The 25,127-nt window shown below is 38.1% G+C and overlaps 1 protein-coding gene across 3 annotated transcripts in view; it reads left to right on the top strand.

Moving 5' to 3' along the window:
• PTCHD4 (patched domain containing 4) overlaps nucleotides 1-25,127 on the top strand; it is a 181,205-nt gene that overhangs the window by 142,314 nt on the left and 13,764 nt on the right. The gene's annotated exons all lie outside the window — the stretch shown is intronic.

Here is a 25,127-nt window from a genome sequence, read left to right as displayed (position 1 = left end):
ACTAGGGGTTTGCCCTAAACTAAGTGGCACACACCTCATCTGTCTTCTAGCCAGCAGGTGGAAATAAATAAATAAAAGGGTCCAACTTCTTATATCCAGACTCAGAAGTTAAACACACCATTTCCTTTTACATCCCATTGTCCAGAACATAGAGCTATAATCACACCCCGTTGTAAGAGTGGATGAAAAACTCCTACTTAATCTGCGTAACTATGTGCCAGGATGACAAACTGGGGTTCTGTTATTATAGAAAAAGGAGAGATGCACTGGAAGAAAACTAAAAATCTCTTCTATAATAGTTGAACTAATTTTTTTCCATGTAAAATTGCATAAAAGAAATATTTCCACTGAAAAGAATTAAACCTTTTAGGAGGGAATGACCTACACAGTATTTGCAATATATTTATAACTAGCCAAGTGCCAAAGTGGTATAAATATTCCAACATTAAATAAAAATCCCTTTTCATTTAATTATCTGTAATATCTTAGCAAAATTAGTGTAGGTCAATCTCTGTCCCAGTTCTGATTTAACTTCTCTGACATTTAGTTGCCCTGGTTCTTGTGTCTTACTCACTCCTACATCCCACACAGTGTTATTTCCCCAGGCTGATCTGGATTCTTTCTGGTTTAGAACTAATACACAGTTGTAAAGAACTCTCAATTTCTGGTTGAATCTTTAAAATTCAAAAGCATTGTGTCTTTATTACTATGTTGATGTTTTTCAACGGTCTTTCTACTGTTAGCTACTTTTTTTTTCCTTCTTAGTGATTCATTGATTTGTGCAAACTGATATTTTGAAAGAGTGGCTTTCTGTTACAAATGTGAACTTTCTTAGATCAAATGTCTGTGGATGCCATCTACAACTATTATCAAAAGGAGTTCTTAGACTTTGTGTTAGAAAAGCTAACTCTAGCTTGAGACTAGGCCCCAAAAATGAACTGTGACGTTTTTGCCTCCACACAGTTTTCCCTGTCTCCCTCTGGTCCAGATCCTCTCCACCGCCCCATCCATCCCCACTCACCATTTGTTGTTACCTCAGCAGTGCCTCAAGTTAAAACCTACTCCTCGAGATAAAATTCTGCTCAAGGAGCATTTTAATTTTTCTATTTTGTGTACACAATTAATGGTTCCAACTCCATTATGTCTTGTTACTTAGATGTACTTTTTTCCCTCCCCCACAATGGGAGTGGCTTCAGCACTATCAGAAATAAATTTTTAGACATGTCTGCCTGCAAAGAAAGTAGGATGAAGGATGCTTGGGTAACTCAACCGGTTTAACACCTGCCTTTAGCTCAGGTCACAGTCTTAAGGGTCCTGCATCAAGCTCCCTCCTCCACAGGAACTCTGCTTCTTCCTCTTCCTCTGTCCCTTCATTCATGCTCTCCCTTGCGCTCTCTCTTAAATAAATAAATAAAATCTTAAAAAAAAAAGTAGGATGAGATTCATGGAGATAAATCTTTCAAACTTCCAATAACTACATTATATAGTATATATAATATATACTATATACACACATACATAATGGGGGCCCTGCTGGCTAAGTTGGTAAAGCATCCAACTCTTGATTTCGGGGTTATGAGTTCAAGCTTTAAGTTGGGCATGGAGCCTAGTTATAAATAAATAAATAAATAAATAAATAAAGCATATATACTATATATTCATTTGACACTTGCAAGCCTCTGAAACTCTTTTTTCCAGCAAATGTCTCAATTTATTTAAATTTGAGAAATTTACAAAAGAGTACAGGTAGAAAATCACGTGTTTTCTTCAGTACTGATTGATGATCTGAAAGGGTATGGTAGCCTTAAAGAAGGAAATCTAACAAGAAAACATTCCAAGTCCAGCACACTGCAATTTATAGAAATATGTGTTTCTACACATCTGCCTACTTGATCACATGCATCAGCTGTGTTCATTAGAATCTTTGTCTGTTTCACTGATGAACAGGCGTTTTCATCAGCCTGGCATTTCTTATTTGTACTATGTAGGACAACTGGTGATATATTCAAATCTAAACCAGACTTAAACCATGACCTTGAACAATCGAGTTAACTTCTTTGTGGAAGAGACATTTTGGAAGGAATGACAAATTCTTTTATTCTAATTCTTTGAAAACATAGTATCTGTTTTACCCAAAAGTAGTATTGCAGAAAAAAAAAATAGAAAAAACTAAATTCTGAAAAATATATTTAATGTTTTAAATGCAAAGATGTTCACCACATGTTACTTTATACTGTAGTACCAGTTCAAAGGAGTCTTTGTAAGACAAACAACTGGATTTTATTTAAACTCAATTTTTTAAAATCAGTTAATGCTTTCAAATGATATGTTGAGGAATGCCAACCCTAGAGAATGTAAATACAAAATGATTATATTTTTCACCAATTACTGCCTTCAACTTGAGATAGCATTTTGGGCCAAATTCATGATTTGGGGTCAATTTTAAGTATTAAAACTCAGCTTGTTTGACTGTAAGTCTCTAATTTCCTTTCTGATTAGCTGTCATCAACAATTGTGGGAAGGTCCTTAAGGGGTGTGTGTGTGTGTATGTGTGTGTGTGTGTGGTAGTGGTGGTACTTATGGGGGGTGGATGGGAAGATTTGGTGCAGAAATACCTGCTTCTGCTCCCTCTTCTAGTTTAGCTTTTCCAAAATTAAGAACAGAGAAGAATTAAGAGGGGCAGATCTTCTTAACCAACTGATTACATGTAGGAAGGAAGGAAGGAAGACTTCTTACTCTGGCTCAAAATGGTCCCACTAGCTACTGAAGACACGCACCATTGCGTGAGTCTCCACATAGATGAAGGAGGTGGCTTGCTGAGCATCACCTCAAAGAGGTTGACCCTCAGTCCCATAGCATGTAGGTTACTAGGGGGACTCTAGCCTCCCTTGGCCAGTTTAAACGTGGATTGCCTGTATCTCGCCCCATCCTGTGTCGTCAGTGGAATTAGAGGAATTGCTAAGGTCTCCAACCACGCAGAGAGCTACAAGGGCCCACAGAAAGTTGCTGCTACCTTTTCCTCTGAAGCCACACTACACTCAGCCCCTTGTCATTTGCTGGTGTCAGCTACTCCAGCAGCTTTCTAACATTTTCTGGAATTGGTAGACTTTGTTTGGAATTGGTAGGCTCTTTGTTTGCACTTACAACTGCAGGACAGTCACACACATCACACTCTCCAAGAAACCTCTCACCATGCACTAGATGACAGCACTAGAATGGGCTTCAGGATTTGCAGCTAGAAACCTTCCAGAAGCTCTGTGTAAAGGAATCCTTTAGATAATCACCAGCCAACACCCAGCCCCTGAAAATTCCCCAGTTTTCTTTCTTGAACTTAGAAACTTAATGGTTATCTTTCAGACTGTGTTGCTAGTATTGTGCAAGTTAAGGGGGCTTTCAGGGTATTTTGTGCTGCTTGGTCCCAATAGGGGGCAATTCTGAGACAATGGGAAAAGTCCCAATCTTTGTTTCAAATATAGTACTTCTGACCCTTGAACAACATGGAGGTTAGAGGTGCTGACCCCCTACATAGTTGAAAATGCACGTATAACTTTTGACTCCCCTAAAACTTAACTATTGATAACTTACTCTTGACTAGAAGCCTTACCAATAACATAGTCAATTAATGTATATTTTGTATGTTATATATATCAACCACTGTATACATAAAAATTAAATTAGAGGAAAGAAAATGTTAGTAAGAAAACCATAAGGAAGAGAAAACACATTTAGAGTACTATATTGTTTTTATCCCAAAAAGTCCACATGTGAGTGGACCCACACACTTCAAGTCCATTTTGTTCAAGGGTCAACCATAATTATAAAGGCCAAGCACTATAATTTTATTATCAGATTCATTACAGATAGAATGCATTATAAGTAGCCCAACTTCCTATGTATACTTTTTAGCTTTCAGTATTTTTTTTTTTTACTTTTGTTTTCATGTATGCAAAAAGAATCTCCCCAGTATCTTCTATGAGTCTATTCTACCAACTCAGAACCTTCTGGAAAGTTTCCACAAATTTAGTTTAGGAATGCTGTAACTATTATGTCACTATGAAAGCTGTTTAAGTCTCTCAATGAGAACAGATCATGAATGGGCATTGTCATCATCTCTAAGTGATCTCCATAAGGAATTTTTCTCTATTTTGGCATATACTTGAATTCTGACTATACTTCAGGAATGATAAATACTACAGTATATGCCTAATACACAAATCAACACACCTAGTAATTTTTAAAATGATGATAAGGGACTAAATATGTCATTTTCTTAAATAAATAAGAGGTTAAAGATTTAACATCAGCTTTTAAAATATATTGACAGGCATTTTGAAGAGCCTGAGGCAACCCTCTTCATGGTTTTACTTTTTAAGCAGAGAAGTAGTAAAAAGTCTGTGACATTTAATTAAGTTCCTTTTCCATGGAATTACCATTATAGACCTTTTAATATGGACGCTTAATCACTACCTTAGGTAGACATATTTTATTGCCCCAAATCTGAAATGAATTTTAATAAAGATTCAAGAAGTAGCTTTGGGGAATTTTGACAAATTTGATGAGAAAGGAAAGAATAAAGAACCTTATAATAAAAAATATATGGTTTTCCTTCTCTTTAGACTGGTTTGTGCTGTATTCATTCCTTTTTTATCTTCTTCCTTTCCTTTATTGATTTACATGACTGTATTAGTCAGGGTTCACCAAGGAAACAGAACCAGTATTTAGATACCATAGACCCCTGAACATTGCAGAGTTTAGGTGCTGACCCCCATGCAGTCAAAAACCCATGTTTAACTTAAGACTCCCCCAAAACTTTACTGCTAGCCTATTGTTGACTGGAAGCCTTACCAATAAAATAAAGTCTATTAACATATATTTTGTATGTTATTTTATTATAAGCTCTTCTCTTATAATTAAGTAAGCTAGAGGGGAAAAAATTAAGAAAGCCATAAGGAAGAGAAAATACATTTATAGTACTGTATTTATTGAAAAAAAAAATCCACATATAAGTGAACCCATGTAGTTCAAATTCATTCTGTTCAAGAGTCAGCTGTAAGGAAACATTATGGAATTGTTTCATATCATAATGGATGCTGAGAGGTCTCACCATATATATAAGCTGGAAACCCAGCAGAGCTCGTGGTAGAGTCCCAGTTCAAATCCAAACACCTGAAAACTAGGAGAGCTAATGGTGTAAGTTCTTGTCCAAGTACAAAAGACTGATGTTCCCGCTTGCAAACATTCAGGCAGAAAGAGTGAATTATCCCTTACCTGTGTTTTGTTCTATTCAGATTTCCAGTGGATTGGATGAAGTCTGGCCACATTGGGGAGGCAATCTGCCTTCCTCACTTTACTTACAAAAATGTTAATCTCATCCAGAAACACTCTCACAGACAGAATCAGAATAATGTTTAACCAAGTATCTTCACATCCCTGGCCCTAGTAAAATACACATAATATTAACTGAAACAATGCCACTAAAATAATACTTAAATGCCCTCTGAAATAAACACAGAACATACTGGTGGAGAAAAATAAAAACATCTTTCACCCACACATATATTTTCTATCTACTAATGAATAATACTAAATATTCAGACATTAAAATATATTTAAAAACTTAACAAAATTTCTCCATTGTTACCCATATTTTTGATACAGCATAGCTGGGACAATGGACAAGCACAAGAGAGAAGTATCGTGTTAACACTTGTAAATATAGGATATTCTGAAATAATCACAGATGAGTACTCTAGATACAGAATAGTTTGAAATCTGGTGATAGCCTCCAATAGAATTACCTGATATTGTTTAAAATGCAAGTTTCTGAGCTCAATCTATAGAAAAATCATTCTGCAGAAAAATGTCTGGGGAAGGGGCATTAGAAGGTACATGTTAACAACCTCTGTAGCATCAGCCTCCTCAAGCATGCTCAAGGTTGAATCTCTGCCTACATACTCTTTCTCTGAAGTGATCTGAAGTAATTGGAGTGTAAAACTGGGAAGTAGTATAGAAGGAAGGAATTTGGGCTCTCTTTGGTTTTGAACTCTGGGCCCACTACTGATGGTAAAAGTGATTTCCAGAAGAATATCCTCTATTTTTATCCTCACTGTCTTGTCCAGAATTTAAGACATTTTCCCCACAATGAGTCATGATTTCATCTTATCAAGCACCAGTTCACCATGAAAGTGCAAAATCTTTTCTCTCAATTCTTCTGTTTTACTAGAATGGGGGGGATAAAAAAAAGAACAGCGTATCACTTCAGGTTTTGGAAATGAGAACTGGGACTACAGGTCACCCAGATTGAAAAGAAGCTAAATAGTGTGCAATACTTGTCCTCATTAGAAGAAGGAGTAAGATATTTTTTGGTGGGGAAAGTCATAAGAAACAGTGTCCCAGTGGGGAGCATCACCAAATGAAGTTCATGGAACATATACCACCAGGACCCTCCACTAATAATAAAAGTCTGCTTGTGCCAACTGGAAGAAAGGAAACTCCTTGAAACAGACAAGAGCTGAGTTAATTATCACTTACTGGAGAAGCCATTGTTTTGCTTGCTGAGTCTGAGGTTTAGTTCACTGCTAGGCAAAACTATTTGCCTCTCTTTGGAAAATTCACTGAACAGAGACATCCCAAATTATAGCAACTGATGATAAAATATCAGAGTTTAAAAATGACCAAAGGCCATGCCTGGAAATTCTCGGTTAGTCACTAAATATATGTAACAATTTCTAAACAGTAACAATTTCTAAATAGAAAATAAATGAAATTGCATTAGAGATGTTTCCCAATCCTATCACCTCCAATACAATCTACCTAAATATCTCCAATGGGGAATTTAATACAGGGAATTAGGTACAAAGATCCTGGAAAAATTAGAAGATCAAAAACAAAAGGAAGGGCTTGGAAGGGCAAAAAATAGGAAGGCGTGATATCCAGAGACTAGAGGCTGCTATTATTTCTGGGTTGTAGCCACAAGCTTACACTTTGGAGGTGCTATCATGGTCGATTCTGGATCTACCAGAATTGTTACCTTGATCAGGGCTGAAGCCATGAAACCCATCTGATATCTGTCATTTCTGGAGCCATTATTGTATTATCACCTCTACTACTGGGAAAACAGCCAAGCGAAACCACAAGGAAGGAGAAAACCACTTCTCCCCTTCCTCCTATTTTCTATTCTTTCACTAGTGCCTCTGTTTCTATAAGGATAGTTTTGTTTGTTTGTTTGTTTTACATAAAGGTGAGATCAAATACTATTCTTCTGTCTCTGACTTAGCATAATGGCCTCAAGGTCCACCATGTTGTTAAAAAAGGAGGATTTTCCTCTAAGTACAATGTGGTTTTTGTTAATTCTCTTCTTTGTAACGATTTTTTTTTGTCTGTATGTATTTTTTGTTTGTGAGTTATTAAATGCATGCAAACCTTTTTTCTTACTATGTCTTTATAATTAATTTATATCTGCCATCATAACTTAATGATCTCCTTTTGTATTCCGAGAATTTACTAATAATGTTTGCTCATATTATAGTTTAAGCTTGTGGGTATTTTAGTGCTTTTTTTACAACTCTAAATTCATCATGGATTTAAGTAACCAAATAGCATGTCCTTTGGTGAGTGAATTAAATAATTTTATGTTCTTAAAAAAAAAAAACAAATGGAGGATTTTCTTCTTTTTTCTTCTTTTATAATATTCCATTATATATATCTATATCCATATCCATATCTATGTACATACCACATTTACTTTATCCTTTCATCCATCAATGGACACTTAGGTTGTTTGCATGAGTTGTTCAGAAATTGAATTATTTCTTGCCAGATTTCTAAATACTGAACTGCCTCAAGGTTCAGTCCTAGGATCTCTTTGATATTTCTCTATATTTATTCCCCAGATCTCATCCAACGCTTTGACCATTTATATATTAATTATTCCTCTAATTAATTTCTATCCCAGTCTTTTCTCCTAAACTCAATGCACAAATCCAAATGCCTACCTGTCACTGGACTTAGATGTCTATTAGACATCTCATATTTAACATATCCAAAATCAAACTCTCAATTCCTGTCCACCCAGATGACCCCCTCCAGACTTAGTAAATCTTTCCCAACTCTCTGTCCTCACCATGCATGTGGTCAATAAGGCTCAAAACCTTGACGCTGCTTTCACAACTTCACATCCAAGCTATCCTCAAATTTTGTTGGCTTTACCCTCAAATATACTCTGTATCTGCCACGTCTCACCATCTCTGCCTTTCTCATCTCAGTCTGAAGTACCACTATATTCTACTGGACACACTACTGCTGTAGCCTTCTTATTGATCTCCCTACATACATTCTTCCCAGAGTCATCAGCTCAAGCTATTCTCTCCAGTTATTCTGATCACCTCTATCAGAACTTCCTCAGCCCTATATGATCTGGTTCCCTGATAATTCTCTGACTTATTTTCCTATAGTTCTCTCTGTCCCATACTATGCTCTAATAACATTGATCTTTTTGCTGTTACTCCAACAACCAAGCATGCTCCTTTCTGGAGTCTCATACAACTGCTGTACCCTCAGCCCAGAACATTCTCCCCTAATGGCTTATATTCTCATCTCATCCAAGTTCCTGCCCCAAACCCACCTTCCCTAAAAGGCCTTTTCTGGCCACTTTACCAAAAACAGTATCCCCTTCCCTCTCAGTTCTCTTATCAGTTACATTTCATAACACTGGGTCAGGCAAGGTCCAACATGGGAAACGGAGCCCACGCTAAGTGGTCCAAAAGAAGAATTATAATATAAGGAAGTAGGAACAAAGTTGTTGAAAGAGGCAGCACAAAGATTAGGAAGAAGAGGCTGCTAGACCCTCAGAGCTAGAAGAAGAAAATAACAAATGGTATCACAGAGCCCAAGAGCTGCCCCTGAAAGGAGGAAAACGGGCAAAGGGTAAATTCATAAAGTGGCTCACATAGAGAGCTCAAGAGGCTTATATAGAACACACACAGCCATCATATGATGAACTGCCTGAAACAGAGGAAAGTGAGGATATATGCCCTGGATTTTCCTTGCCTCTTGCCCTCTACTTTCTTGTGAGACCCTACATTTGGCCAAAACCAGCTGAAGGCCAGAGGACAAGGGACCCTCAGAAATGTATTTTCTAGGGAAAGGTCTGGGAATGGACCCAAGAACAGTGAACAGTGAGCAAGTGACCAACCAGCACAAATACAAATCACTAGTTGATTTTATTTGTGTATTCAGCTCCTTATTTCTGTTAAAGATCTATCTTTCCCATTAGAACAGAAGCTTCATAAAAAGATGTAATTTGTCAGTTTTGGTCTCTGGCATACTGCACTGTGAATGCACACTTATGCATAAGTGGGAAGTGGATATTTTTAAATCAAAACATTTAGGACATGACCTTCCATCCAAAATCTCTATAAAGGTCTTATTTTTCTTCAAGCCCTCTTAACATCATGAAGCCTATGATTATCTCTGACCAAGAGAGAGCTACATGTCTCTTAGGATAAGGGGTATTTAGGGGAAAGACACTAAGGGTTGGGAGAGAAGACTATGAATAACCCATACCAGAAAAAAGGAATGGTATAGAGTCACGTGAGTTGGCAGCTCACAAGAGATATCTTGTCTTAGTGAACTGGAAGAATTTCTAATACAACTGAAAGAATGTATTTTTCAAACACATTCTCTATTATTTACATGAAACATGGAAGAAGAGAAAATTGACTTAGACTGGAAAGCTTTTTCTAAAGGGTTTTATCAAGTAAAGAGGCTTGATTTAGATTATTTAGGGGGAACTAGGAAAGAAAATAAACTGTCTGACAAATAAGAAATAAAGCTCTGCTTTTAGGAATATAAATGTTCACAAGCAGTATGTCCTGCCCCTACGCTGTGGCTGTCCACATTACAGAGGACTGGCAAATACAGGTCTGAATTGCTCAATTCATCATCTTGTGGAGGGGGCTCTGAGTAACTCCAGATGGCAGCAGACATCTAGGACAGGTAAGACAGGTGGTGAACAGTATCTCTTCTGCTGGTCCACGATATCATAAAGTGAACAAATGACAAAAGCTAAACACCAAAATACTAGTTAATAAACAAGATGACATACTGTCGAAGTCGGCAGCCATGAATGTCGAGAGAAAACGGAAGTGTTTACACAATCAGTTAAGAACAATGGCAGGAGTGCCAATATCTTAATTATCCTCCACTCAGGGCTCACTGCTTCTGGTCAGATTTCATGAATTTCAATTAGTTATTAACTCACTCCTAAAAGCAGCTAATTACAAAAGTATTTACTTACATCGTAATAGCAACTTATTTCAGAGTGCCCCCAAAACAGTGGAGACAAAAGTTTAAAATGTGAATCTGGCCTTTCCCTGGCCAGATCAGAGCCAGAGATTATGCTATGTGTAGTAGAGTTCTCCACAGATACAGAATCAAAAGGATATACATGAGATTTATTACAGAAATGACCCCCATGATACAGAGTCTATGTTCACATTCTCCTATCTGATGGTTGGAGGACCAGGAAAGTCCTTGTGGTATACCTCAGTCCAAATCCAAGGACCTGAGAATTACAGGGCTGATGGTGCAAATGCTAGTCTGAGTCTGAAGATCTGTCCTAGGTTGGGAAAAGTTGACTGTCTAACCTCGAGCAGAGAGACCTTCTGGAGGAACTCGTTTAAGAAACATGATGGCTACTTGAGCTGAAAGCAAAACCCCCTGCTGTGTCCTTGGAATGTATGTTTCTATATGTATCATTTCAAAGACATAACCCTGAGAAAACAAAGTATAGTTGAGATCATCTAAACTGTATATGTGACTGAACTCAGCTAAACCCTCTATATAAACTTTTTAAGATTCTGCCGGGGCAAGTGAAGAGATCTGTTAGTCTTGTGGCCATCCAAGATAAGCTTCATATGTACTAAGTTCCCTAGCTTATTAAAGCTGCCACCTGCCAATCTAGGCTGCCTCTTTCTTTGATGTCTACTTGACTTCCACGTATGAGGGCCAGTTTGCAAACCAACACGGTGACTGTAGGTGATCCTACATGGCAGAATGAGCTTAGAACTGATAGCTCCAGTTGTTCCTAATCCAAATGCCAGGAATGAGTCCCCAGCCTCTGCTTTTGTTTGTTTATTTGGTGATGGTGGTGGTGGTGGTGTTTTCTGAGATGATCATGGAACAGCCCACCCTGAATAGGAAGATGTCACAAATGTTTGGGATCAGAAAACCAGGTATTGTTCAGTTTCTTTTGTTTTATTCAGCTTCCAGGACCTAATATGAAACTAAAGACATGGAAAGATAAAGAGATGGTTGACAAATGAATAAAAACCTGATTAACATAAAAGGCAAAACAAACTTCTTTGAATAAACAGAACGCTTATCTCTGTCTCCCAGCCAAATTCCAACTACCTAGCCAAATTTAGAATGTGTGTGTGTGTGTGTGTGTGTGTGTGTGTGTATGTGTGTGTCTGTGTATGCATGCCTGTGTGTGTACATCCTGGCCTGTGCAGTGCACAAAACCTCACTGTGACATCTCAGCTACTCTGCTAGCTATACTGTCAAGTTCTCAATAGGTATCCCCATTGAAAGGAAGAGACCCTCACAACAAAGGGAGCCATTGCCTTCTGGTGCAATTTTAGAGAATTTAATACGAGACGATATCTTACAAACCATATAATGCACAACTCGAGATGTGAAAATCGAAGGTCAAAAAAGTAAAATGAATACTTCCATCCCATGTGACTGGAAAAAGGTAGGGCCATTCCTCCCAGTTGAGGAGGATGCTGAACCAGATCGTCCCACTGCAGTAGCCTTGTCTCCCATGTGGAGAGACAGTGCATCCCTAATATTCCAAAGAACAGTTTCTGTTTTGTGTTCTGGTGTGACCCAGGCTAGGCTTGCAGTGCTACAAGGCAGCAGACTTGAGAACCCAGCAGGGATAAGAGTTATAGAGTCCAATTACACATCTACATCTCCATTGTTAACCTCTTGGCCCAATCAGTCAATTGTTAGTACTTGTTTATTCATCTGTAAAAAGGAGGAATGATATCACCGACTCGCTTCGAAGAGTCCTAGAGATGAAATAATGAAAAGCAAGAATGGCATAGTAATTGAGTTTGAACTATAAGCTAATAAATCATTATTAGACAATCGAGGATAACAAAAATATTTGTCATTTGGCTTGTCATAACTGTTTTCTTAGTTTTAAAGCCCTGACCTCCAAACTAAAGAATACTGCATTTTAGCACTAGAAAATCTTAAGGTCTTTAAAATTTTATTTCATATTCATATTTTGAGCATATGTTTGTCTTTAATGTACGTACACTAAGGAAATTCATAATGAATTCTTAGTGATTTATAATAGTGTCATGTGAACATACCCTTTCAATCTCCCCATTAGGTAAGCAGTACTTTTTACTAATCCGCTTCAGAAGATATGAACACAATATTTAAGTAAACATTTCCCCCAGATTACAGACCTGGGAGAGCTTTGCAAAATCTGTGGTCTGAAGCTGCCTGATATGTATTCTCTCTGATATTTAAATTGCTTCTTCACAAGATCACTGCCTTAAACTATAATGATGATTTCTATCTCAGGATTATAGCTCACTTCTAGATTTTCTTTGAGCAGCATGACTAAAGCAGCATTTGGACTGTCCATTAGTGTGAACAAATTCCTCAAAACATAACTTATGGTGTTAGTTTCAGTAAATATATATCAATACCCTCTGTATTCCAGGTACCCTGTTAGGTAGTTTGGCATTCAGTTCATGTAGCTTTCCTCAAAGAGGGAGGCTTTTAAAATAAAGGAACCATTATGCCTTTTCTATTTACATGATTGTTATTATTTTATCATGCACATATTGTAATCTCCTCAAATGGATCATTAGCCACCTACAGTTTTACATTTGTTCTCAGGAAAAAAGTTTATTAAAATGGATATTTTATAAACTGAAGTTAGTAGGAAAGTTGTCAGTCCTAAGTGGCTGAATTTATAGAATCATGGCATAATTAGATATGAATAAAATATTTGCTGATTTAAATTCTCATTTATGATAGAAAACATGGCATTTCTTTAGGAGAATATTGGCCAAAACTATGGCAAAGAGTGGCATCAGGGAAGCTGATCGAGCTCAACGGTAATTTGGGGTATTATGTCTAAAAGCTACTCCTCTCCAAAAAACAGGGCAATATTGTATTTTATTCAATTGATTCATTCACAAGAGTCTATTTATTGCTGGGAACATGAGCAACAAAATCAGCTACCTCTCCTGGAAATGTCAATGTCCCAGAAGCTAAGGTTAAAAGTTAAAATCAGGCTGAGCTCTAGGCAGGGAAAGGAAGACAAAATTGCAACTCATGGATCATATCAAATGAGCATAAGCTGAAGAGTGGGGACAATGTTGAGAATTGATTGATGACCATCAGAGTGGCCAGAGCTCACTCCAATAACATTAAGTGGACATTGGAGGCACCATGTGATAATGCTCTGGATCCTAATCATTTTTTTTTTTTTTTTTTTTTTTAGTGGAGTTCCTTTTTAGGCTCATCGTGATGGTCCTGGCCTATTTTTGTGGGGTGTAGTTCCAATGACAACTTTTCACAACCAGGGCAGTGCTAATCCAGTCTGCTTTTTCTGTGAACTGCTCAGAGACCTGTATTCTATACCGTATTTCTATCTCAGAACTTTTGCTCTGTTAAATCTAATCAGTTTCCTGTTGGGTTACTAGGGATCTGCCCATATATAGGTAAAGAAATCCTTTCTCCAGCTCCTTCTTCTCCAAAATCCACCCCACTCTCTGCAAATTGGCAGGAGGAGAGCAGTGCGGGGTAGGAGTCAAGGAGGTCAGGTTTCCCCGCAAGTCTCTGCTGCCACCACCCTGGCTTCAAAATGCTCTTCCCAGGGGGATTTGGAAATGCAGGCTCTCCACTCAGTCTCTAATAGCACCACAAGGGATATGTCTTTTTCCATGATGTTTGGCTGTGACAGAGTGGGTATTATCAAAAATATTGCCATCCTGCAGGACCACCACAAATTTTCTGGCCCTTTAGCTAGAGAGAACAGACTGTTGGGGGGGATTTTTTTTTTTTTTTTAAACTTTGTCTATGTCCTTTGGGAACTCCAAATCAATGGCTTCCCCAGCACCTGGCCTGGGATGTATGGGAGGTAAAAAGAGAAAGTGTAGGGAACTCATCCCATGTTGTTGAGTCTAAGGTCCCTAGTTAGTATGCCCTTTTCATTCCACCTTTCAAAGTCTTTTTATGTTTGTTTTATTACGCCCAAGGTTATTATACTAAGACTTATCAGGAGAAATAGTAAAAAATGAGTCTTTTCCACCTTGCCAAAACCAGTAGTCTCAGTTCAATAACAACATCAGTTGTTAACAATCATTAACAAAACGGATTCTTGCCTGTGGCTGTACTCCTGGGAACATGAAGTAATGTAAATTAAGACCAAGGCCATTTGGCTGGCAGGATCTTAGGGATGTTAGCGTCTCCATGGGGAAGCAAACAGTCTTCTGTGAAAAGTTTTCTCAATTCCAAAGTACAGTCATCTCCAAAATTCCTTCCCACCGGTTCCATTTGGCCGCTTAAGACCTGTAATTGCATCCAAGATTTGGAGGCATGCTTGTTCCAAAGGGTGTTCTACATGGAAAGAACAAAATGTGGGCATTACAATGATGTGTGCTGTGCAACACGGTCCTGCTTTGGAAAACAAAGATGGGAGAAAACACTTCAGAATGGGAAGTTTCTGTCTCTGAGACTGATGTATGATTAGTATCAGGTTTCTGCATGAATGATATTATAGCTTAATAGATAATAATACAGTGAAACTCACCATAATTCCTTAAGTGAAACCCACAAAAGTAAAGGTCATACTATTACAAAGGTAATGAAATGACTAGGGTGAGCCTACTATGAGAAACCGCCAATCTCCCTGTCTTCAAAATTTGCAAAATGAGACACATCAGCCCAGGGATTTCACCACAGCTGTCACTTACCTAGTGCTGATCTCATACTAAGATTTACAGAAAGGGCTTTATACTCAATGGAATATTTCATTATTTTCCTTCTATAAATGAAGAAATTAGGTTTCAGGGAAGTAAAAAAAAAAATTTCTTTTTTTTGATGAGTAAGTTTTTATTATAATGGTAGTAATAAAAGTACCTAATATTTATATAGTATTTGATTTATGCAAGAATACTTTTTTAAAAAGAACACTTCAAAAATCATAATTTTCATACTAAAATTGAGAAAACTGAGATATAAATGTGTAAAATAATTTGATAGTCATGCATCTAGACATTAGTAAAGTCTAATTATTTATTCTCTAATATAAAACATAGGAATTAGTGGAACCAGGAGGAGAGATTGTATATTAAACTTTACTCTCTTCTGTAAGGAAACTCACTTGACAGAGTTTGTAGTTAGCACTGGCCAGGAGCTCAGCAGTTATTGAACTACCTGCCTCTAACAGCTTTTCTTAACTTTCCACTAGGAAAGCATTGCATAAAGACAGGTAGATGTGCCTAGGCATGAGCTTATTGACCAGTAGGCCAATTAGCCTTAGGAAAAAAATATCAAAGGCAGTATTAAGTATTACTTATGAGTGTATTAGGGAGCCAAAGTCAAATGAAAGCCTAACTACATTTGTGGTAAGAAAGCCAATAGAATATTATTGCATTCTTTTTTTTTTTTTTTTTTTTTTAAGCAGCGGGGAGTGGGAGGTTGGGGGATCCAGGTGGTGGGTATTAGAGAGGGCACATATTGCATGGGGCACTGGCTGTGGTGCAAAAACAAGGAATACTGTTATGCTGAAAATAAAAATTAAAAAAAAAATTTTTAAGATTTTATTTATTTATCTATGTGACAGAGAGAGAAATCACAAGTAGGCAGAGAGGCAGGCAGAGAGAGAGGGGGAAGCAGGCTCCCTGCTGAGCAGAGAGCCAAATGAGGAGCTCAATCCCAAGACCCTGAGAGCATGACCTGAGCCAAAGGCAGAGGCTTAACCCACTGAGCCATTCAGACGTCCCAGAAGTTAAAAAATGTGCCCAAAGTCAAACATCCCAAATATGGCAGTGTAAAGAGAGAGAATCTGGTCTCCAAGTACATGGCTTTAATCAGTACTTGATCCTCTCCCTCAGAGAACCATCAGCCCAGCCCTAATTCAGGACGCATGTTTTGGTGAGATTAAAGTTTATAATATATTCTCTGAGTTGGCTCATCCTGGGTGAGACTGATCCCACCAGTGGAAATGATTCCAGCTTGGAGGGCGAGGGAAAGCATGGGCCTTGGCAGACCTAGCAGCAGAAATAGACCCTGGAATATTCCTCATTCTGTGGAATGACTGCTGTGAACTAGCTTAACTGAAACTTCATCGCAGCTTCCTTTGTATTTTTTATTCCTTTTTATTTTTTATTAACCTTCATTAAACACCTAGGATGTGCAAGGCCCTCTTGGAAGGGTAGGACCCCACAATGCTCCCATGGCTCCCAGCTGAATCAAATAGGTCTTGGTCATAATGTAGGATAAGCTTGTCAGGTCCTAGACTTCTATAAAGCATTTTAACTTAATTTAGTATATTTGCCTCTTATTCTTGGCTTCCTTTCACACTGTGAGGCCAAACACAACAACTGGCAATGGTCCGAATAAAAGCAAGCAAGCTGCTAGCACAGGGAGAAACACCGTTGTTTGGCAGACTGTCTGATCGTGGCATAAGGAAGGTCTGTGGCAAGGAGGAGGCTGACAGGTAGCAGCAGAGCAATGCAGAAGGAGCTGAGACTGGCACATCCAGTCACTGAAATTAGTGTGTTTGGAGAAAATGAACACGACAAGATTCTAGAGACGAGATTTAGGTCATTCTTTCAATATGCCCCAAGTCTCTGTCGTGTGTGAGGTACTGAGATATTGTGCTTAGCACTGGGGATATGCCTCCATATCTCAGATTCAAGCTAGTAGAAATTTGCCTTCCCTCAGGCTCCAGTAATACTCTTTGGTGTCACCACACAGAACTTAAGAATTTACCATAGTCAAATACATATAACAAATATTTGTATACACTTCCTACTCTTCAGAGCTATAGGTTGATTGAAGGCAGAGACAGTCTACCATTGATCTTTGCTCCCTCAGCATAGAACCAAAAATAGTATTTTTCATAGTAAAAATATAATAAATATCTGTTGAATTTAACTATAGACACCCACTTCATGTGATCCATATGATTATCTCTCTCCTGAGTCACTTGCAAGCCAGCTCCTATGTGGTTGCTAGACTTGAATTCTTGGCCCCTTCAATTCATATTCCTCATGGGGCCAGAATTCTGTGTAAAACGTAAAACTAACATGACTTCTTTTGCCCCAACATCCATCAGTGAACTTACAATAAAATCAGAACTCCTTCACATGATCTACAAAGCCTTGGATTTTCCAACCCATTCTTTATCTCCAAACAGACTCCATGACTCCTTCTTCATTGCTGTCAAAGGTGCAGCCAAAGGCCACCTGGGTGGCTCAGTCAGTTAACCGTCTGCATTCAGCTCAGGTCATGATCTCACGGGTCATAAGATCGAGACCCCAACCTCGCATTGGGCTTCCTATTTAGTGGGGAGTCGCTTTGCCCTCTCCCTCTGCCCCTTCCCCCTGCTTGTGCATTCTCTCTCTCTTTAATAAATAAATTTTTAAAAATCTTTAAAAAAATTGTAATGAAGAGAAACAATGGTTCTCACCAATGCTCTTTTGCATATCCAAAAGGCAGCTCCATTGCCATAATCCTCTTCCCAGGAGATTTTAAGTCAGAGGTAGGCCAGCTTTCTGTAAAAGGCCAAATACTAACTATTTTTGACTTTGCTGGCCATTTGGTCTCTGTTGCAGCCACTCCACTGCACAACACTCCATAGGCAAGATGTAAATAAATGAATGTGACTGTGTTCCAATAACATATATTTCCAAAACAGGCAGCAAACTGATTTGGGCCCACAGGCTGTAGCTTGCCAACCCCTGTGCTAAGTGATCAGAGTCACAGCTTTAGATGATACATCTTTATCACCTGGATCATTGCAAAACCCTCCCAGCTGGTACTGACCCTTTCTCACTTGCACCTTCGCCTTCTATTCTCATCACAGCAACCAAGGTGATCTTATCAATGCCCTCCACCCTCCCACAGCTTGCTCCACATAAAAAGCCAACACTCACACTGCGATCTACAAGGCTCTGTCTGTCCCTCATCATGATATCTCTGAGCTTAAGGATCTTCAGCCCTCCCTTCTCTCAGTCCACTGCAGCTACACTGGCCTCGGGCTGCTCCTTGAACAATTCGGGCAGGTTCCTGCCTCTGTGCCTTTGCACTCAAGGTTTCCTCTACCAAGACTACTCTTCTCCTGAAGACAACACATCCAGCTTCTTCACTTCTTTCTGGACATCTTCCAAAAGTCATCTTTATGGGAAGGTCGTTCTTAGCCACCCTATCTAAAATCTCCCACCCCAGATACCTGTAATCCCTCTTTTCTGCATAAGCTTTTCCTAATTCACCAATACATAATATATTATATGTCATGTTATTTATCTTATTTACTATTTGTCCTCTTCCCCAGAATATAAGTTCCACAAGGCCAGGGATTTCCTCTGCCTTGATCACCGCTGTATCCTTAATGCCTATAATAGTGCTTAGTACATAGGACACACTCCATAAACATGTATTGATTGAAAGAATGAATGAATAAGAAAGCCCTCTTTCCTTATAGGTGCTTCTGGGCCAAACCAAGACACATCATGAGTAATTTTATTTTTCCCTTTTGAATGTTTTTAAGAAAACCTGTTAAATTTCCAGCTGAAAAACTTTGTATGTATTGTGATCATCTGTGCTCAAGTTAAGAATACTCAATAGTCTCATTTTATCTACTTCTTCTCTTCTGAACTGTATCCCTCCACCAATGGTATGGAAATAGAGGGAGGGAGATTAAGATGCAAAACTCAAAAAGCAGATGTATGTTTGTTTGGGTTTTTTGTTTGTTTGTTTGTTTGTTTGTTTTTCTCAATGCATAGAAATTGGTTTTGGGTTATTGAGATGTTTTGCTTCAGTTCTGTGGGTATTTGTGAATTGAAGATATGACCAACCCTTCTCATGGGTCATTAAAATGTCAGAAAAACTCTTCTTACAGAGCTCCAAGAAAAGCAATTCATTTTTGTAATTTTAAACAGAAAGCACTATGTGAATATATGTTTCTTTTGTACTTGGAACAAAGGAAAATATCCAGTTTTTTAAGATTTCAAAAGTGTGCGTTACTTATGAGCATATGAAATTGGCCTAAGTTAAGACATATTTGACAGTTACCCCATCAAAAGAGACAAAGTAAGATTAGAATTTGGATTTATTTATATGTGATTGAAAGGAAATCAAAGTAGTTGACATTTTTTTAAATTGGCTGCTTTGTTTAAAATGGAAGGGAAAACGATTGCTAATTAATATTCAGGCTGAAATCAAGAATGTCTCCCATTTCTTTGTCAGTCAATATTCTCATAATTTTCTGAGTTCTAAAATCATTTATTTAATTTCAGTTTTCCCATGTATTTGTTTCCCTGAGCTCCTGTAGTTTCACTTCCAAATGGTATGCAGTACCTTGAACACAACAGGTAAATAACAAACGCCTGTTTCCTTAGCAACTTGAATTCTTGTGCAAGTATTTCTTAAATATATGCCTTCTCTCAATGAGACTGCAAACCCTTAAAATAAAAATGTATCTGAACCTACTTTCTTTTCTAATCACCCAAAATCCAGAACATACTAGTTACTAAATTATGTGAAGAACAAAGGCAAAAGAAATATAGAAGAAAAATTAAACTTCCTTATAACTTACAGCCCATTGACAAGTACCTGAGACAGGCAGAGTGACCTTCCTCAAGGAGTTTAGCTGTCTCCACATTATTACTTTGCTAGAGGCAAAAGGCAACCTTAACGTGACATTAGCCCAACCTCCTGGATCCTGTAAAAAATCCCTTTGGAAACTTCCTTTATCTCTACCCACTAAGATATATGTTAGCAATCATCCTCCAAGCATATGGTCCACTGATATATATCTGAAGGGTCTCATGATTAAGGTTTTACCAGACAGTAGTAAATGACATTTTCCTAACAACAGCTAACCCCTCAAGGTCCTGGAAAACTTGTTTCCAAATTCCTTAGAGACTTACATTATCCCTCACCTCCTTCCCAACTTGAACTACGTAATGGACCACTCCTCATGACCCCAGTGCAGCTCTTTCTGCCCACAGGTCCTGTCCCCGTGTTTTAATAAAACCACACTTTCTGTTCATTCCTGGACCCCAGCATTTCCTATCACTAAATACTTGTTAAACTTGATTTGTTAAAAAGAAACATTGAAGGATGCCTGGATGGCTCAGTCAGTTAAGTGTCCGCGTTCAACTCAGGCCATGATCTAGGGGTCCTGGGATCAAGTCCTGTGTCAGGCTCCCGGCTCAGTGGGGAGTCTGGTTCTCCCTTTCCCTCTGCCCCTCCCCCTACTTGTGCTCTCTCTCTCTCTCTCAAATAAATAAAATCTTTTAAAAAAAGAAAACCTTGATGCACAGCAGATATTCAGGAATTAAAGGATAATAATTTTCCAGCATTTAAAAATAAGCATTTCCATAAAGCCTGCCATCATGAGAGTCAGAAGATGTTAATTCCTCAAGAATCAGACTTGTTGTTGTGTTGTTACTGGTTTTGTTGTTCTTATTTTTGTTGTTAAAAATCTCTAATTCCTCAGTGTTTTCACAATAGTTAAGTCAGAAATATGAGCTGAGCTAAGAAAATAACACTTATTCTAAGTGTACTGACCTGCTTGTATTATTTGTAAGGCAGCAGTGAGTTATCTCCACTGAGTTTACATGAGTTTAGAAATTTAGTTCTAAAAAAAGACAGGAAGATAGGAAGAAAGGAAGGAAAAAAAAAAAAAAAAACAAGGAAAGGAAGGGGGAGCACCTCTGTTGGAAAGGAGGAATAAAAGCACAAATTTCAAAGATGAAACATGAAGATTCCTTCCATAGAGTCTAAAAGGTAGGAAACAATATAATGTTAATAATAATACTGACATTTTATTCTCATCTAGGAACCTAGCTCTCTGCTCTCACACGGTAAGTATCCTCTATGCTTCTCTTCCCTCCCTGTGCTTGATGCTACGCATCTGCAATGCACACCATCTCTCTCTCCCACCTGATTTCTCTCATGGGAAAACTAAATTGGTTTAAAATCATGTGGGAACATTATAAATACTGTTTGGTGATTAGAATAAATTGGCTCAAATCACATAGGTACTTTCCTACATACTGACTGATGAGGAAATTTAGATATGCTATAATTTATAAACAAAATGAAGGAAGTTAACCTGGCAAGATACAAGAGGTAGGAACAACTTTTGCATTTAAGAAATTGAAAGGGAAGAGAAGGGCACATTTCCCAAATCATTCAATGAGGCCTGTATTAGCCTGACTCCAAAACCAGATAAATACGTCACAAGGAACAGAAACTACAGAGCAGTATCTCCTATAAATAGAAACACAAAAATTCTCAACAAGATATTAACAAGTCAGATCCAATAATATATAAAAAGGATTGTAGGGGCACCTGGGTGATTCAGTCAGTTAAGCATCTGACTCTTGATTTCAGCTCAGGTCATGATCTCAGGTCTTGAATATTGAGCTCTGCATCAGGCTCTGTGCTGAGTATGGAGTCTTCATGAGATTCTCCCTCTCCTCTTCCTCTCCCCTCAGACCACCCCAGATCCCCAGACTCATTCTCTAAACCCAGTAAAATGAATTTGAAGTCAGAAATCTTTAGTAGTGGGGCTCCTGGGTGGCTCAGTGGGTTAAAGCCTCTGCCTTCAGCTCAGGTCATGGTCCCAGGGTCCTAGGATCAAGCCCCACTTCGGGCTCTCTGCTCAGCAGGGAACCTGCTTCCTCCTCTCTCTCTCTCTGCCTACCTGTGATCTCTATCTGTCAAATAAATAAATAAAATCTTAAAAAAAAAAAAGAAATCTTTAGTAGCTGTACACTATTATGCCTATGTTACATTTTAGGAGCATGATGAATTATTGCTGTTTCCACAACCATTTCATAAATACCAACCCATTTGATGGCAGTCAGGAAAAATAATTCATTATATTTGTCGAAAATATTTCCTAAGCATCTATAATGGTACACGTAAAGTACAGTGAGAGCTCAGTGCTTAGAAGCCAAGTGATGTCTGATATTGCTTCAGAAGTTGGCAAAATATGTAAATTCATAAGAACAATGGAAGAACAACAAAAAGTATTTAACTATATGCATTACATGGTAGAAATTCTTCTGAGAATCCCAGGATTTGTATCATATATAGTATCATATAATCGGCTATAAAGGGGAGAGGCCCTCCTAGACCGTAGCTAACATTTTGCTTTAATATTTATTCTCTTATCTCTTGTAGAAGCAAATACTCTTCCACTTATGGATACTTCTATTCTTCTCCCTGAAAAATAAAACGTCTAAGAGTAAATCCTTCTATTTATTCATGCAAACATTTTATTGGATTTTTCTCCAGGAAGAAGAGTGACCTCTTTGGAGAAATGGGAAAATCTGACATTCAATGGCCCCAAGAGCAGTAGGGACCTAACCTAAAAAGCAAACTTGTTTCTCTTTTCCCTCCTTCTCTTCTTTCCTTCCCTCCTTCCCTTGTTCTTATCCCCTCTTTATTTTCCTGCAGTAACATGCCCTCCCTCTTCTTGAAAGGATGGATGTCTTCCTGAAGTGATTTTGCTTTTAACTGGAAGGACATCTACTTTGGGTTGAAAGGTAGAAGCCTCTGGTATACTCTCATTCAGTTTTATATAAGTGAGCTGATGAATTTGTTGCTGCTTCCCTCTGGTCTTTGTGTTTCTCCTTTTTAAAATAATCCTTGAAAAGAAATGTGAGTGGTAGCATGTGCACATTAAACTGACCTTGAATCTCCAGTACTACTGTTAGAAGTTCTTTTGCTAATCCCATGCTTCCATTTTTATTCAATGAGGAAAATTCCTTAGACAACATTATATATTTCACAGTTTTGCCTAATTACTGCATAGGGGAAATAATTGGAAAGCACAGGGGCAGGTCAAATTATGGGAATGGCACTCTTTACAGATATTTAAAAATTAATTTTAATTTAAGAATTATTTTTAAAATTAATATTAGCCAAAAAAGATTCTGTAAATTACCTAAAATTTTAGATACAGGGTTATGATGGTTTAAAATGCAATTTAGAAACACCAAAAGCTGTTTTGGAAGTTTCAAATAATAACAAATAAAAAAGAAAACTGTAGGAATGCCTAGGCAGCTCAATTGGTTAAGCAGCTGCCTTTGGCTTGAGTCATGATCCCTGGGTCCTGGCATCGAGTCCCACATTGGGCTCCTTGCTCACCGGGAGTCTACTTCTCTCTCTGTCTGCCCCTCCCCCTGCTTGTGCTCTCTCTCTCTGACAAATAAATAAATTAAAATCTTCAAAGAAAAAAAAAAGAAAGAACAAAAACTGTAGCTTTGATATGAGTATTTATGATATGCCTACTCTATAACTATATATTCTTTCACTGATCATTTCATAGGTAATGTGTGGAAATCAGTCATCTCAATCAATCAGTCCTCCTCCTTGCTGGGTTCTGTGCAGTGGAGAATATATACCCAAGGAGCTAAATAAAAGCCATATATATTTGCATCCTTATTCATGGAGGGACAGTATTTCCCAAAGTTCCTCGTAAAGCTGGAATGGAGACCTTATATGGTACCAGAGACTAATGTGGGGAGCTCTACCTAAAAAATCCTAAATCCAGGTTTTCCCTCTCCTTAACTATAGGAAGAGTTAGGTCTTCAAGGCATCAGGCTTAAGATTTCCTTAGCAGCCAATTGCATGGAAGACTGATTTTCCTCACAAATCCAGTTGCCGTCAGAAGAGATCACTCTGGAGACCAACAATAAGAGATGAATAACATGTTTCCCTTTTAGAACAAAAGAGCCAAAAATGTTTCTGCATGGAATGAGAAATCTGAGGGCAAGCGCTGACCCTCCTTACTCGTCATTAATATAAATAGTGCAGGATAAAGGGGGTTCAGCTTATTTCTTGTTTTAGAGGAATAGCAGCCAACTTATGATACATTGCTCTCAGGCTCCAACCACCAAATCAGCTATTCCTAGTACTTGGAAGAGTGTTTAAAGAGGAAGAAAAAGAAATGGAAGTATATTCATCACCACTATCTGAATGACAGTAGATGAAAGCCGCCTATTCATGGAAAATGAGAAGTAGGAAATGAGAAAGCTGAGGGCATATCCTGACTCTTACTCACTCATTAATACAAGTAGACTCTCTAGTACTATCCACATGAGAATGGATGGAAGCCAACTCTTCTTGGAAAAATGAGAAGTAAGTAATTCCCTCCACAACATACTAGAACACCACAAATCTTGGAAGCTCAGAGGTACCCATTCACTCTCAGTTTTATAATAACTATTTACTAAGTGCCAGGTATTGCCTTAGGAAATGATTATATAATAATCAAAGCAGGATACACTCACTACTCTCAAGATCACAGTCTACTCACATTAAGATGAGAGACTAAAGATTTTGGATTCTGGTCCTGACCACCAAAAGAATTCTATAAATCTATGTGTCATGGATTCTTCTGAGACTCCATTTCTTCATTATTAAATGAGAGTGAAAAATTAATATGCATGCCTCTAGAGCAGCGCATGAGATCCATATACAGTGATATTCTTCAGGATCCCCTTTGTGCACATCTGTTCATTAGTGACCTTTCCTCTGTACCCTGCCTACTTTGTCAACACACATCTGTTTTAGGAAACAACATGACAAACTCATTCAGCAAAAGAATGAAGAACCACTAAGTTTGCAAGATGAATCTTCCCAGAAGTATTTCTGTTTGCATGGAAGACTAACTCCTCAAGTTAAATACTGAAATAATTTCCAGTTGTAGATTTTCATATAGTTTAGCTTTCTTCTCCTAGTATAAATCTAAAGTGTCAGGCAACTCCACTGACAAATCAGGCCTGCCATGTTGCATGGAAAGCCAGTATGGGATCTATGTCTTTTTTGTTTCTCTTTTGTTTTTACAT

The sequence above is a fragment of the Mustela lutreola genome, chromosome 6, assembly GCF_030435805.1.
Source record: "Mustela lutreola isolate mMusLut2 chromosome 6, mMusLut2.pri, whole genome shotgun sequence".
NCBI classification, from domain to species: Eukaryota; Metazoa; Chordata; class Mammalia; order Carnivora; family Mustelidae; genus Mustela; species Mustela lutreola.
This window is presented reverse-complemented; position numbering and strand designations above follow the sequence as displayed.